We start from the raw sequence: 14294 nt of genomic DNA, 5'->3' as shown, positions 1-14294 counted from the left end.
GTCCACTGACCAGTAGGAATCATTTCAAGCAGACAGCACCAGCGAGGGGTACCCGGTGGAGGAGGAGAAGCTGCAGTTTCAGGATTATACTGGTGACACAGCCTGTGACTTGGCCTAGCAATATTCGCACCGCAGAGAGTCCGTCTTGCAAACCACTTTAAAGTAAAAGTGTTTACAGAAACAGTCATGCGGTCATAATCGTTTTACAGTGCCTACAAAACTCTCATTTATGTCTGTACAAGTTTTGTTTGTGCATGCAGTGGGAACTTTCCCATCTTGGAGAGGTTTGGCAAATGTGCAAACGACTACGATGAAATAATGCTCTTCACTGACTCATCAGTATTTCCTGCCAGTCCATCCTCGCTTACTAGTTCCAGGCCTGAATGACAGAACTGACCAAGCCACAGTGTTGGAGATAACAACGGCTTACCTCAGCAAGTTGCGTCGGCAAATGGGAATGCAGTATTGCACACGAATTCGTTGACAAGTACCTTAAGTGTAGGAGGGGTGGGCCATTATAACTCATACCCACTTATGGCCAGGGGAAAGGTTTTGCAAAGGGGATCGAATAGACAAGGGGGTTAGGGTAGCACCAAAAAAACACCTATTTGAAGTCTGACCTCGCAGTTGAAAGAAAACTTAATAACAGAGCCAGCCTTGAAGGAGGAGGACGAAAACTGTTTTATTGAGTCAGTGGTGGACCCTCAGTCCAGGGTTACATTGATCGAGGCTGCATTAACGAACAAGCCATTGCTGGCGCTCCAGGCGGGGTCCTGCCGGGCAGCGGGCCAATCTTCTGCGCAGCTTCTGTCTCAACAAAATCATATTTCGTCTTCAGGAACGAGTTTCACAATCAAGTTTTTGGCACCGCTTTGGGTGCATCTGTGCAAACCTCGCGCTTGTATCCATAGTACGTTCAGCCCTGCAGTCACTCCATACTCGTCCAAAACTCTTTATACGGTATGTGGTTTATTTTTGTATAATTCCCCGCGAGGACGCCAAACCGTTTCTGGATCATCTCAACTCTTTTCAAACCATTATTCGATTCACCATGGAAGAAGAAGTTGCTGGTAGGATCGCTTTCCTTGACGTTCTCGTTCTCCGTACTCCGGACGGACTTGCCACTACCGTTTTCCGGAAACCTAAACACCGGCAAATATCTGGATTTTGAGTCTGCCCACCCTATTGGCCACAAACGTTTCGTCGCTTCCGCCCTCTTCAGCAGAGCAGCTTGTCTATGCTCCAGTCCCCCTTTGCGCTCTCCCGAGCAAGAAAACGTCCACGTCGACCTTAAAAATCATGGTTATCCTCGACAACTCCTTCGAAACGAAGAACGCCGCTCCCTGGAACCTCCAGAGCTCCGGTCCGTCGCTGAACAAAAGCGTGCCAGCGTACCTTATTCCCGGGGTACAAGTGAGGCTCTTGCTCGAGAACGAGGAGCGCCAGCTCAAAAAGGCGGGAAATGTGATGGCGGCCGAGAAACAATATATAAGGTTGTTGGAAGGAGCGGAGAAGATCGTCCTCACACCACGTGGCGGACTTGACAAGCTGCTGAAAATAGGTGGGGCCTATTTATTTAGCGTGGCCTTTATTTCGACAGGAGTCGAGGTGAAGAAAGCAAGAAAGGTGGTGATCTCAAATACTAAGCAACATACCATTATGGTCGCTATACGACCATCTTCGAGAGAAATGAAGTATCCGGAGGACTGCGGCAAGCGCGTCATTCATGATAATGACGGACCCGTTTTGGATGCGGATATTATGGATATGCTGAACCATAAGATGAATCCTGAATTTATCGCAGTTAGAAGACTCGGAAAGCAGTCGACGACAATCTTGGTCCTTTTCAAGGAACATAAGGTGCCGTTGACGATTATAGTGGGAGGTTACCCAAGCAAGTGCTTTCTTTACAAGAAGTACGAGGTTTGCGAGGCCTGCGGTGTAGACTTGGTCACAGAGCGGAAGTTTGCCCGGTACCGGCAGGGTCAAATGTAGAGAGTGCGGCATGGAAGCCCACATTTGTACACCGAAATGCCAACTTTGTGGAAAGGAGCACATTCTTGGAGACAAGAAATGCAAAAAAATCCACAGGACTCCCTACGAGCTCAAGAAGAGGAAATGGGAGCAGAAACAGAGAGAAGAGGAAGAGCCTGCAGCGAGAGCAAGAAATCGGCAACAACAAAGGGACCAACACCAGAGTCGCTCCAAATCAGACTGGGTGGCAACTTCAAGGCTAAGGAGAAGCTGTTTCTGAGACCCGAGGAGGTGCGCCAACAACGGAACAAGTCCAGGGGAAAAAGCGTCTAGAAGGGAGGTGCGCCCGGAGCGAAAGCGGATACGAGAGGACCTGTTGCCTGGAGCGAGATCGTCGCAGGAAAAGACCAGCAGGCTGGGCAATTGGCAACCCTTCCCAAACAGGTGTTGAAGATGGTAAGGACATAAAGATTGAAAAATTAGAGAAAAGAGAATAAAAAACGTCGAGACGAAGTGGAAACGCTTAATAAGAAAATGGATGAAATGATCACGAGCATAAAACAGGGGGGATTGAGCAGGAACAGTAGCTTTCCCAAAAGTCTTCATTGCACTGCAAGCCCGATGCCGTTAGTCAATAATGGGATGGGAGATGTTAAGGTGACTACAGTGAGACCCCCTGCAGGAAGATGAGGAGTAGTCTCTTGAAGATAAAATACCTAGAATAGTTGGGGATACGGGGTCGTAGGAAGCAAGGCTGGATGGAGCCTTCGCTAAGATAGATTATAGACTTAATTGCATAGACGAGAGCAATAGAAGAAGAGATGGCTATGAAGAGCAGAATAGATGGAATCACCATTCGCATTCAAAATGGACAGAAGGCCCAATAAGAAGTGCGTGGCTGAAATCTGGCAATGGAACTGTCGCGGCTTCAAGCAGAAGTGGCGGATAATGCAACAAATTTTATCCAGAATAGCGGAGAGGCCTCTAGCTATAAGAGGCGAGGGGGGGGGGGAAGGTGAAATGATAGGGTACAAGGGCTACCATATTGATAAAAACGAGAACTCGAGAGTTACTACCTTTTTAATACGTAATGTGGCCACAGTAGTGCATGAACAAGGAGATAGTGATGTGGAAAACGTGTTTGTAGAAATATTTATGAACAAGAAGGGAGACTCCAACTCTTTCATTCAAAACATACATAGCCCACACCTAAAACTTAGTTTAGGTTAATTATTATAAAAGCCTTGAATTTAGCGGAAAAACAGCCCTTGATATTTATGGGGGCTTTAATGGATGCCACCATGAGTGGGGCTATGATAGAGCACAAATTAAGAGGAGAATGGTATAGGAGGATTAATACAATTTAGAAGAACCCTCATGACAAATCCGGAGTTCCCAACGAGGAAGCGTAACAATGTACGCAAAGACGCGTCTCCAGATCCTACGTTCAGCAACAACGTAGGTGAATGGGGGTGGCACAATACAGCGCAAAACCTTGGAAGTGATCGCTGTGTGCTGATAGTCAGGGTGGATTTAAAAGGTGATCTTAAGCCCAGGAAGGAGGCCTGTTTGTATGTGGCAGATTGGAATAGCTTCAGGGACATTAGAAGCAACAGAGGTTATGAGTCCAAAACTATAGACTATGAGCTGTGGTGTGACAGCCTAAAGAAGGATTTCAACGATGCCACCTACAAAATTGAGGATAGCGCCCCGGATGTTGCATACAGTCGGCTGCTGCTTATGTGGGAGACCAAGGAGAGCATGGAGTGCCGACTGAAGAGGCAAGCTGGACGGAATCGGAGCCTAAAAAGGCGCTTGACTAGACTCAACAAAGAGATCGAAAACTATGCCTTCAAGCTACGCAAACAGCAGTGGTACAATAAATGTGGAGAAATGAAAAGGGGCATGAATCCCCCTGAAACTTGGAACTTGTTACGGTACTTGCTTGACCCGGAAAAATCCAAAGGACAGACAAGGGTAAACAAAGCCAAAAGTTAAATATGCGTGTGGGGATCTCAGTGATAAAACATTCATTTGAAAAATTGGTGGATACATATATAGGGGACACCAACTCGATACAGCTTGAAGACTACGAGGGGAAGAAAATTGGGAATTATATTCAGGTTTCACAGAGGCTGAGGTAAGGGCCGAAATAGTTTGGTCGACACCGGGCCCGGATGGCATTACTAACAAAACCCAATCTAGATGATAGCTCTATTAGGGATATCACTACATTTATGAACTTATGCTGGATGGAGGGGGAAATCCGTGATCAGTGGAAAGTGGCGAAGATGATACTAATTCCTCAGCCAGGAAAGAAACCTGGAATAGGAAATCTTCGGCCAATCTCATTGACCTCGTGCATCGGGAAATTGATGGAACATGTAGAGGAGACTAGGTTATATAGATTCATGGAGAGGAATGCGCTATGGCCGGATGAAATGTTTGGTGTTAGGCCGCACCTTAGCACGCAGGATGTTATGCAAAGGATGCGAAGGTGATATTAGGGCTGGATCTAAAGAAGGCCTTCGATAATGGAAAACACTCGGCGGTCCTAGAGGTACTGAATGAGGTAGAAGTAGGGGTAAGAACCTACTAGATCACGGATTTCTTGACAGAAAGGAGAGCCGAGATAGTGTTTCAGGAGAACACTTCGGAAGTGATTCAGTTAGGAAGTAGGAGGACACCATAGGGGTTGGTCCTGTCGCCCCTACTGTTTAATATGGCCATGAGGAAGTTGCCAGGGCAGCTAGAGGCGGTTGGTAACCCGAATCTTAAATTCGGCATGTATGCAAATGACATTAATTTGTGGATAGATAAGGGCAGTGATGGAGAGATTGAGCAGACTCTCCAGGCGGCAGCCGCCTATATTGTAGCATACATCGCAGAAAGGGGCCTGGAGTGCTCTCCGGAAAAGACGGAATTATTTTTATACAAGGACAGGGGCTCTTAGAAATAAAACGCCTTCAAAAATTCAAATTCTGGTAGGTGAGGTGCAGGTTCCGGTGGCAGAGACTGTTAGGATCCTGGGCTTACATCTGCAGGCGAATGGCCATAATGCTGTTACCATCAAAAAGCTGGAAGGCTATGTTATGCAGACTTTGGGTCTCTTTAGGAGAATATCAAGTGAGAAAGGGAGTCTTTGAGAGAAAAATTTTATTAAATTGGTTCATGCCTTTATTACGAGTAGAGTGAGCTATACGACACCTAACTTGAACTTAAAGGCGGCGGAAAAGAGCGACTTATGAGAACGTGTATCAAGAGGGGTTTCGGGCTGCCTATGACGGCATCCACAAAGAGACTGTTGGCTATGGGAATGCATAATAATACTTTGGCGGAACTGATTGAGGCTGTAAATGTCTCGCAGATAGAAAGGCTCAACACCACAAGGGTGGGGAGGGTAATTTTGGAAAAAGCGGGACTGAGTCCGGTTAGGGGAAGGGGCATGCAGGCCACCATAGGGTGGAAGGCACGAGAGTCTATTCGAGTCCCTCCACTGCCAAGAAACATGCACCCAGAGTACAATACAGAGCAAAGGCAGAACAGGGTTGAGGCTCTGGAACGCATATATTAAGGAAGCCGAGGGAGCAGGTTGCATTTGTTGATGCGGCGGGCGGAAAAAAGGGGGGAAGGCACCTTAGCGGTAGTGGTTGACGGGCGAGGAGGCTCGATCTCGGCACTATCGATTAAGAGTGATGATATTTATGTGCAAAGGATGCGTCGGCACGAAGGCCACGCATGCGTTGAGCGACACTAAAACTGCAATTCAAAATTTTGGTAGCGGGAGGATATCTCCTATGGAAGTCAAAATTCTAAGACAAAAAGAATTGGACAGGACAATTATACTGACTTGAACCCCAGCGCACCGATTTGTTAGTGGCAAAGAGGCCGCTCACAACCTGGCTAGAGATCTCTACTACCGAGCAGGTCGGAATGAATAAGGCTACAACAGATAAGGGGGTCTGCTGTCGTAATATGATGTGACGCAGTAATATACACTGCAGCGTGGAAACTACCCCCTCCAGACAAGACACTAGATTGGAAACAGATGACAATATGGAGGTGTCTGCAAGCAGATATTTATCGAAATCCGGTTTTAAATACATATCTATTCCGAAATTTTGAAGATGAGAGCTGCCAGATTTGTGGACAGAGGGGCACCCTGAACTGTATGGGAGTCAAATAAACTTTATCCTTTATGTGAATATGCACCAACTATCCCAGCAATCAGTTTTAATATGGGAGTGTTTGCATTCCCCCAGGCCGGCAAACAAAATTGATAGTAGAGAAACCTGGGATGCTTTGCTGGAAAGCCCTACCCCGGAACACCAGCTACAAGCGGTTCTACTGGCTGAAGAGGCCGCCGAGATACAGGGTATTTTTTGGCCAGCACCTGAAACGGATTCTCACCTGCCCCAAGGCGCCTCTCCTCTAAGAGGGGAGGACCTGGGGTAGCAAAGAGCCTTTTCGTTCGGACAATAAAGTTGACTCACTCACTCACTGAAGCTCTTGCACGCATATTTGCTAAACAGGGTGTGCGCATCACGCACGCGCCGTCCAGCAATTAAAACAAAAGCTTTGTCACGTGAAAGATCGCCTGGAGCGCCCGTACTATTCCGGAGTCATCTATACGATACCTTGGATCGAAAGCAACGTTTCGTACATTGGCGACTGAGAGACCATAAGAACGACGTCAACAACGTTTGCGCGGTCTTGCTCAAACGAATCATCACACCCTTAATTGGGACCACGCCACAATCATGGACACGAAGAAAACTTTATTTTCACGCTGTCAAGCACGCTTTTAAGAGGTGGCCCATTCCGCGCATCCTTCATTGTGAACAAGCGACCCGTAGGGGGTCCCGAAACGTCATGTGTTAATTTTTTTCGTTCTTTAAGTACATGGCGAATGTACGGTTTCTTCTGCCACTGCATGTATGTGTTACTGCTTTTGTTGTGCTGACGTCGGTAGATGTTTTTTTTTTGTTTTGTGGGGTTTTAACGTCCCAAAGCAACTCAGGCTATGAGAGACGCCGTAGTGGAGGACTCCGGAAATTTCGACCACCAGGGGTTCTTTAACGTGCACTGACATCGCACAGCACACGGGCACCTTGCATTTCGCCTCCATCGAAAAGCGGCCGCCGAGGCCGGGATTCGATCCCGCGTCTTGGGAACAGTAGTCGAGCGTCGTAACCACTGCGCCACCCCGGCGGTACGCGAAGTCTGGACCAAACACTTTCCTTATTCAAGAACGCGCTGCATTGTGTGAAAAGTGCTGTTTCTCTAAAAGCCCCTCTGAGCCAGCCAGGCCCGGCAGCAACTCTCAGCCCACCAAGCGATCCAAGCCACCCCGCCACCCAGGCGCAAGCGGCGGGCTCCTAGGAGATGAGGATGTCCGTAAGCTGCTGCGAGAAACGCCGTGTCGAAACGACCATTACGCCGAGTTCTACGCCCAGCTCCTCAATGCCTTCAACAGCTTCATTGAGGGGAACAGGCTGGTTGGCACAATTGAAGCTGCGCAATGCAACGTAAGCTGCATTCACTCTTCTACATGTTTCCATCAATTAATTACCACGTATTATGAGACATGCTATCTTATATTTCAGAGCCTCCCACCTAATATGCAGATAAAATTATATCTCTAATCCATTTACAAGTATGTTTCTTTTTTTATAATTCAAGCTTCTTTTATTTGCAGGAGCGCGACGCAGCAGCTCAATCGTGGGACCGCCTCATCTCAGCTGTTCAGCTTATGTTGGCTGCAACGGGGGAGATGGCGGCTGCTACTGAGCGTTTATAGGATTGTTCTCGCTTCCATGATTTGCTCGTGCAGGTATTGGGGATGGTATCAGTCATCGTGTGCAATCAAAGCCGCCGCCCCCCGCAGCACCGTAAATATTTTACGGCACTGACACGCAGGTCAATGCGAGTTCAAAGATCAGTATCGCAGTTTCATCCCCCTACCACTATCTTGGTCAGACAAGAATGTATGATTTGGCGGGCTCGTTCTACAATTGACCAGGGAACACACTCGAAGAAATAGCACCGGAGGCCTTTCGGACAGAGTTCACATATATGACCGGCTCCGATGCGACGAGTTTGCTCTACCCTATGGCTTCAGCTGGTTCGACCATCAGCCCAGAACAGAAGAGGTCCTGGCTACCCCCGACAAGGCTAAAGTTGACAGGATAGGCCTGGTCCAGCGGTATGCCTATAAGCATGCCACTCTCTCTGATCTCCACCTGGACTTGGAAATCGGCAGTTCTTCAACGTCAAGGGTGGACTGATGTCCGGTCTTCGCTCCACCTCCTGCGTTGGATCAGGTTGAAAGAACGCAGCTCATTCCAGAACCCTGATATCGCTCATCACGAGTAGGCACGGACACAAAGTAGGATATATTATTTGTAACTCGTACATATTCTCTTATTTTTTGCCACATACAAGCAACACTGGAACCACACTCCGAGTGACATCGGATGCATCACCGATTACGTCCTTAAAGGAAGGCGTTATCAGCTTTTATGCACGTCGATTCCGCAGACTAACCGGTGAAGTGCCTTATTCTGTGTGTGTTTATACTTTTGGTTTGAAGAAACGTCGTTTAGAACTTGTTTACGTCTTCTGCTATGCCACAAAATGATCTGCTTATGTAGCTGGTTTTCTTTTTACTCTTTGTGACTGTGTACCATTTGTATATTGTGTGTGTTAAATAGCCTTTTCGAATGTGCCTATTATGTATTATTTAGTTTTTTCTTTGATGCTCGTTGTTTATTGCTCGTCTTTTTCATTGCTTTTATTATATTGTTAAAAATTGAATTTGGTCATTATTACTGATTTATCTAATGTGATCTGCGTCGTGTTCACTGTTCTAGCAGATGTCACCACGTATTCCTTTATTTTGTTTCTGTGTCTGTATTTCACTCAGTGCTTCGGCGATTGAGGGTATGTAAAATAAATAATTAAATAAAAAGGCTTCAGGGGCGCAGCAACCTAAGTCACCGCCAGCCGCCACGTGCGAGGCGATGACACACAGGCCCTGGCCGCCAACTACCACGACATGTTTGGCATCAAGCTCTAATACGACGCTTTGGGGGCCATTCCCAACGAGTCAAAGTTCACTCTCCGAAAGGGAAGATCTGAGTTCCTCAGGATCGAAACTTCTGACACGGTACATGGTTACCCCTGTCGCACATTGCCCCTGGTCGTCCAGCGGAAGCCATGGACCGCACAGTCCTGAGGCGGTGATTGATTATGCTTCCAAGAAGCTGGCGACACTGGCCCGCCGCGTGGCGGCCCCTGACAACCTCGTTCCGTTTCGGGCGTTCTATGTGGACCGGGTGGCGGGGCTCCTGGCCATGGATACTCGACTGAAGAAGGTGAAGGAGAGACGAAGAAGACAAAAGAAGGAAGGAGCTTGAAGTATGTTTATTCGGAGAGCCCTGTCATTTTTCAATGCCCCCCCCCCCCCCCCCCAGGCGACTTCTACTGGCATCCTTTTGCTCTGTGGCAGCGTTTTCCAGCTTTCAGTGCTCAGCTGGTGCTCGATCGTCCATGGCTGATACGACTGCTTTTGCTGGCAACTCTCACCTCCTTGCTGCGTCTACCACACACCCTCCAGCCGCCACAGCAGTCTCTTCGGACAGTAAGGCCGATCTCTCGGACGCTACTCCTTTATTGGAGGATCATGATTCAGCAGTGAATCCGCGGATTTTAACTTAGACTAGGCTCAGACGCTGCCATCTTGAGGGCACACGAGCAACTGGTATCTACCATCAACGCCAGCAAAAGCAAGAGTGGCCCTGGAGTCCGCGCCGTCCTAGTCTCTCAATGCACAGGCAATGCTTTTTTAGCTATGCGCTTCGTGACAGGGAGCGTATACGTTCCTTACGTAACTAAACATCTTGTTGTGACCGTGAAATAGGGGTTCTTAAGGCTAACATTGCGGAGCTTTCTATTCCGTCACACCTGGTGCTGCAATACCCAGATCCCTAGAGAATGAACATTCAGGATTTTCCACGCACTCGCGAACATCGGGACCAGGAGCCTCAACAGATGGTCCTAATGTCTCCGGTCGCTACGAATGCTTTGATGAGAGGTCGTAACTCTCATCAAAGCATTCACAGACCCCGAATTCGTGGGCATTGGCACTCTCAACTTCCGGCCCACGCGCTGAGACTTGGTAGTTACTTCCAAGCACCAATGTGATCTCGAGCGTTGCGAGCAGCCATTACCCGCATTGAAGCCACCAACGCCTCAATTAAGGTTCGCGTTCCCTCGGGGCGGAAACTACACGTTCAACTCTGATGTCTTCTCTGAGGATCTTGAGGCGGTCGTCAACCGTATATCCCTGGGTTGTGCCTAGACCCTCGAACTCGCAAGGTATGGCTTTCTTTTATGCAGCGCTCCGGGCGGCGGGTGCACGTAATTAAGGTTGACCCTCCCGCACTCTCCCGACTTCATGCCGCACGTATGGTCATGATTGGTTCGACTTCAGTTGAAATCTAAGAGAATTTTCATGTGCAGTTGTGTACCTTTTGCGCACAGTATGGCCATACCCTTCGAGCGAGCACACAAAACATATCCCCGGATAAGGCGTGTTGTACCCGTTGCGTCGGTTCGCACCCCCCTGCACAGTGTCCCATACAGATCAAGGACACCAACGTCAAATACGTCCCATGCTAGACGGCAGGGCCGCCCGTGGGCCCACACTGCTTGGCAAGCCTCTTCGTACACTATCTCGCAGGATCGAGAGGCTCGAATTCGAGCAAGAACGGTGGGTTTTAGTCACACGAAAAGCTCTCGTTTCAACCTTAATATTAAGTTTTTACAAGTAAACTTGGATAACACCCGTTGTGCAACTGCCCCAATGGTTTAATGTATCCAAGACAATATGCAGCTGCGATATATACATTACCAACAAAAAAGAATTTGTAGGAATTCCCCTTTAATTTCATAGAATTTACAGCACTGCGTTGTATTGTTCCATAATCTTAATTTTGATGTTTTCTACTTTCATTTCTACTGACCTCGTTGCCATTCTGTGTTCGACATCGTCTCATAAATTTCGTTTTCTATATTCCACCCCGCGCAATTATTGAACGTTTTCTTGCTTTGCTGGCATCATGTGTTCAAACTTCACCTACAGATAATATTTCCACTTGTGGCGACTAACGCAAAAAAAAAATCTTTGGCTGGAAGTGTTACGGACCAGACAGGAACTTAGGTTCAAGCATTTTCTGCATCCAATAACCTGGTCGTTATTAAAAATCCAAATTAGTTGCCAACACATGAAACGCCGTCCGCTTCAAGTTGGATAGACATCAATTTGGTTTCACCAAACTTGATTACCAGGGGTTATTTTAGGAAGTCATGCCAGATTCATCTCTTTCTGAGCAGATTTATTTCTTATTATTTCCTTTCTCAACCTTCGTCTCAGTTTAGGAGGCTTACTAGAGCCAGGTCATGTCGCCTAATATCCCAGTTAGTTTGAATTGTTTTCAGCATTTCATAATCATCACATTTATTCAGCGCCTGCCTTTGGTAGCGTTCTCTCAAAATTTAATCAGGTCTTTATGAAACTCCATAACAGTTGCGTTTTGTGAAACCTACATTTCCCGAGGGGTCTTTTTTGTGGACCGCTGATTTGTGCCTTGTTCCCGTGTAAGAGGTCTCCGACGCCGTTTTCAGCAGCACAGCATCAGAACCTCAGATGAGGATGTGTCATTATCGAACACAAATAAAAATGAGGATTGTGCATGCATGTATGTAAGCAAGCGTGCAAGCTGTGTATAATGTAGAAATGGAAGGGAAGTGTACGCTAACGCATGACAGGACATGCATTACCGATAGAAAGATAATCATTACTGCTAATGGTCCAAGTGTTGTGATGCTGTGGAGGCGGGATTGTATAAGTCAGGTGTGCACGAGAATGGAGTTTTACATGTGTGCTGATAGCGCCTGTGCCGCGTCTGAAACATTGTCTGTCCGTGATGTCACTGGTCACATGAGTGCTTGCTATATAAACATGCTGTTTGCTCGAAATGAAGGGTTGTTACCGTGCCGGGATCGGGGCTAGTCTCAGTTCCTTCCTGCCCGCTGTCCGGCCGCGCTCGGCGTCCGCCAAGGGACCAAATGCTACACGGGAGCGCTCGGCATCCGGCAAGGAACCAAACGCTACACGGCAGCGCTCGGCATCCGGCAAGGAACCAAATGCTACACGGCAGCGCTCGGCATCCGGCAAGGGACCAAATGCTACACGGCCGCGCTCGGCGTCCGCCAAGGGACCAAACGCTACACGGCAGCGCTCGGCATCCGGCAAGGGACCAAACGCTACACGGCAGTGCTCGGCATCCGGCAAGGAACCAATTGCTACACGGCAGCGCTCGGCATCCGGCAAGGAACCAAACGCTACACGGCAGCGCTCGGCATCCGGCAAGGAACCAAATGCTACACGGCAGCGCTCGGCATCCGGCAAGGGACCAAACGCTACACGGCAGCGCTCGGCATCCGGCAAGGAACCAAACGCTACACGGCAGGGCTCGGACCCGGCAAGGGACTAAACGCTACACGGCAGCGCTCGGCATCCGGCAAGGAACCAAATGCTACACGGCAGCGCTCGGCATCCGGCAAGGGACCAAACGCTACACGGCAGCGCTCGGCATCCGGCAAGGGACCAAATGCTACACGGCCGCGCTCGGCGTCCGGCAAGGGACCAAACGCGACATGGTGTCAGAAGTAGGATCCTCTGGCTTTTGAGGGGCGTTGTCTTAACTTCGTCAATGGGCGCCATGTCAGAGGACAACGCAGTCAAGCCCTCCCTCACGGCATGTTCGCGGTTCCAGCTCCGCCAAGGTTTGACTTCGACCGGACGTCCGAATGGCCTTCTTGGATCCAACTCTTTGATGACTACCGCTTCACCTCGGGCCTAAATGAGCGGAATGAAGAAGCGCAGGTCCGGACGCTACTTTATACGATGGGCAGGCAATCAAGAGAAATCTTCTCTACTTTTTCATTACCCGAAGAAGAACAGAAGTAATACGAAGTCGTCAAAAAGAAGTTCGTCGCCGCAAGGAACCTTGTTTATGAGTGCGCGTGCTTTCACCGTCGCACTCAAGAACCTGGAGAGTCAGCCGACCAATTCGTTACCGCGTTGCACACGATGGCGGACCGGTGCGACTACAAGGAAAAAGAACGAATGATTCGCGACAGGTTCGTGGTCGGCCTCAGGGATGCTACGCTCTCTGAGTCGTTTCAAACGGATGCGAATTTGACTCTCGCCAGCGCTTTGGCAAAAGCGCGTTTAAAGGAGACCGTCCAACGAGAGCAGCTGCAACTGCGAGAAACCGGCGACGAACCCTTGGTAACTGCGACCGGCAATCTTGACGCGGTCAGCAAGCAAGGGCAGCCCAGAAAGTATTCTTCAGGACAGCACTCGGACAGCTCGTCAAAGAACTCTTCATCTGGAATACAAGGTCCGCGACCCAGAGTCCAGTCCTACCGACCAGGCACCCCCGGGTCATGCCCCAACTGCGGCCAAGGAGCGCACCCCAGAGCCTCGTTCCCGGCAAAAGCAGCCAAATGCAACTACTGCGGTTGTTCCGGACACTTCGCAGCTGTATGTCGAAAAAAGGCTGCACGTGATGGAAAGAAGGTACAACTTCCTTCTCTCCATATGGACAAGGGGGCGTACTTCGTTGGCGCGGTGAACGGGGAGTACTGTAATTCTCGGTATGTACAGGTCGTCATTAACGGCACTCCGGCGTTCGCTAAGTTGATTCCGGTGCCGTAGTTACTGTTGTGCCCTCGACGCTTCCCGGTTTACCTACCAGGCTAGAAAAGTGCGACCTAATCCTAACAGGCCCGTCGAATGAGCCACTGAATGTTTTGGGAAAGTTTCATGCCACTATCCAGTGAAAACAAAACACTGTACAGCAAATCGTGGACGTGATCTCACCATTACGCTTCGTACTTTTTGGTCTCCCAGCGCTTGAGGCTCAGGAAGTTATTAAATTTGCGGACTCGGTCAGTAGCGCAACAGCCGTCGAAGCTTCCTACCCGCAGCTTTGCAGTGGTCTAGGAGCGATAAGCCGAACTCGACACCTTTTGCAATTCATGTTGCGCGTCGCATAGTCTTCCTTGCGTGACCGAGTTAAGCAAGAGCTCGAGCGTGTGGGGCGAGATGGCGTGATCCGCAAAGTAGAAAAACCAACAGAATGGAGTGCAGGAATTGTGCCAGTACTCAAACCATCTGGAGCGGTTCGTATTTGCGTTGACTTGACTCAATTAAACAAAAGTGTACTTCGCGAGCGCTATGTCATGCC

The 14294-nt window shown here is 48.9% G+C and overlaps 1 pseudogene; it reads left to right on the top strand.

Moving 5' to 3' along the window:
* Positions 1–12633: 12633 nt before the first annotated feature.
* On the top strand, positions 12634–13899 carry LOC146200581 (uncharacterized; annotated as a pseudogene).
* Positions 13900–14294: the final 395 nt, after the last annotated feature.

The sequence above is a fragment of the Amblyomma maculatum genome, chromosome 2 (assembly GCF_055883805.1).
Source record: "Amblyomma maculatum isolate TAMU_Amacu chromosome 2, ASM5588380v1, whole genome shotgun sequence".
Classification (NCBI taxonomy): domain Eukaryota; kingdom Metazoa; phylum Arthropoda; class Arachnida; order Ixodida; family Ixodidae; genus Amblyomma; species Amblyomma maculatum.
This window is presented reverse-complemented; position numbering and strand designations above follow the sequence as displayed.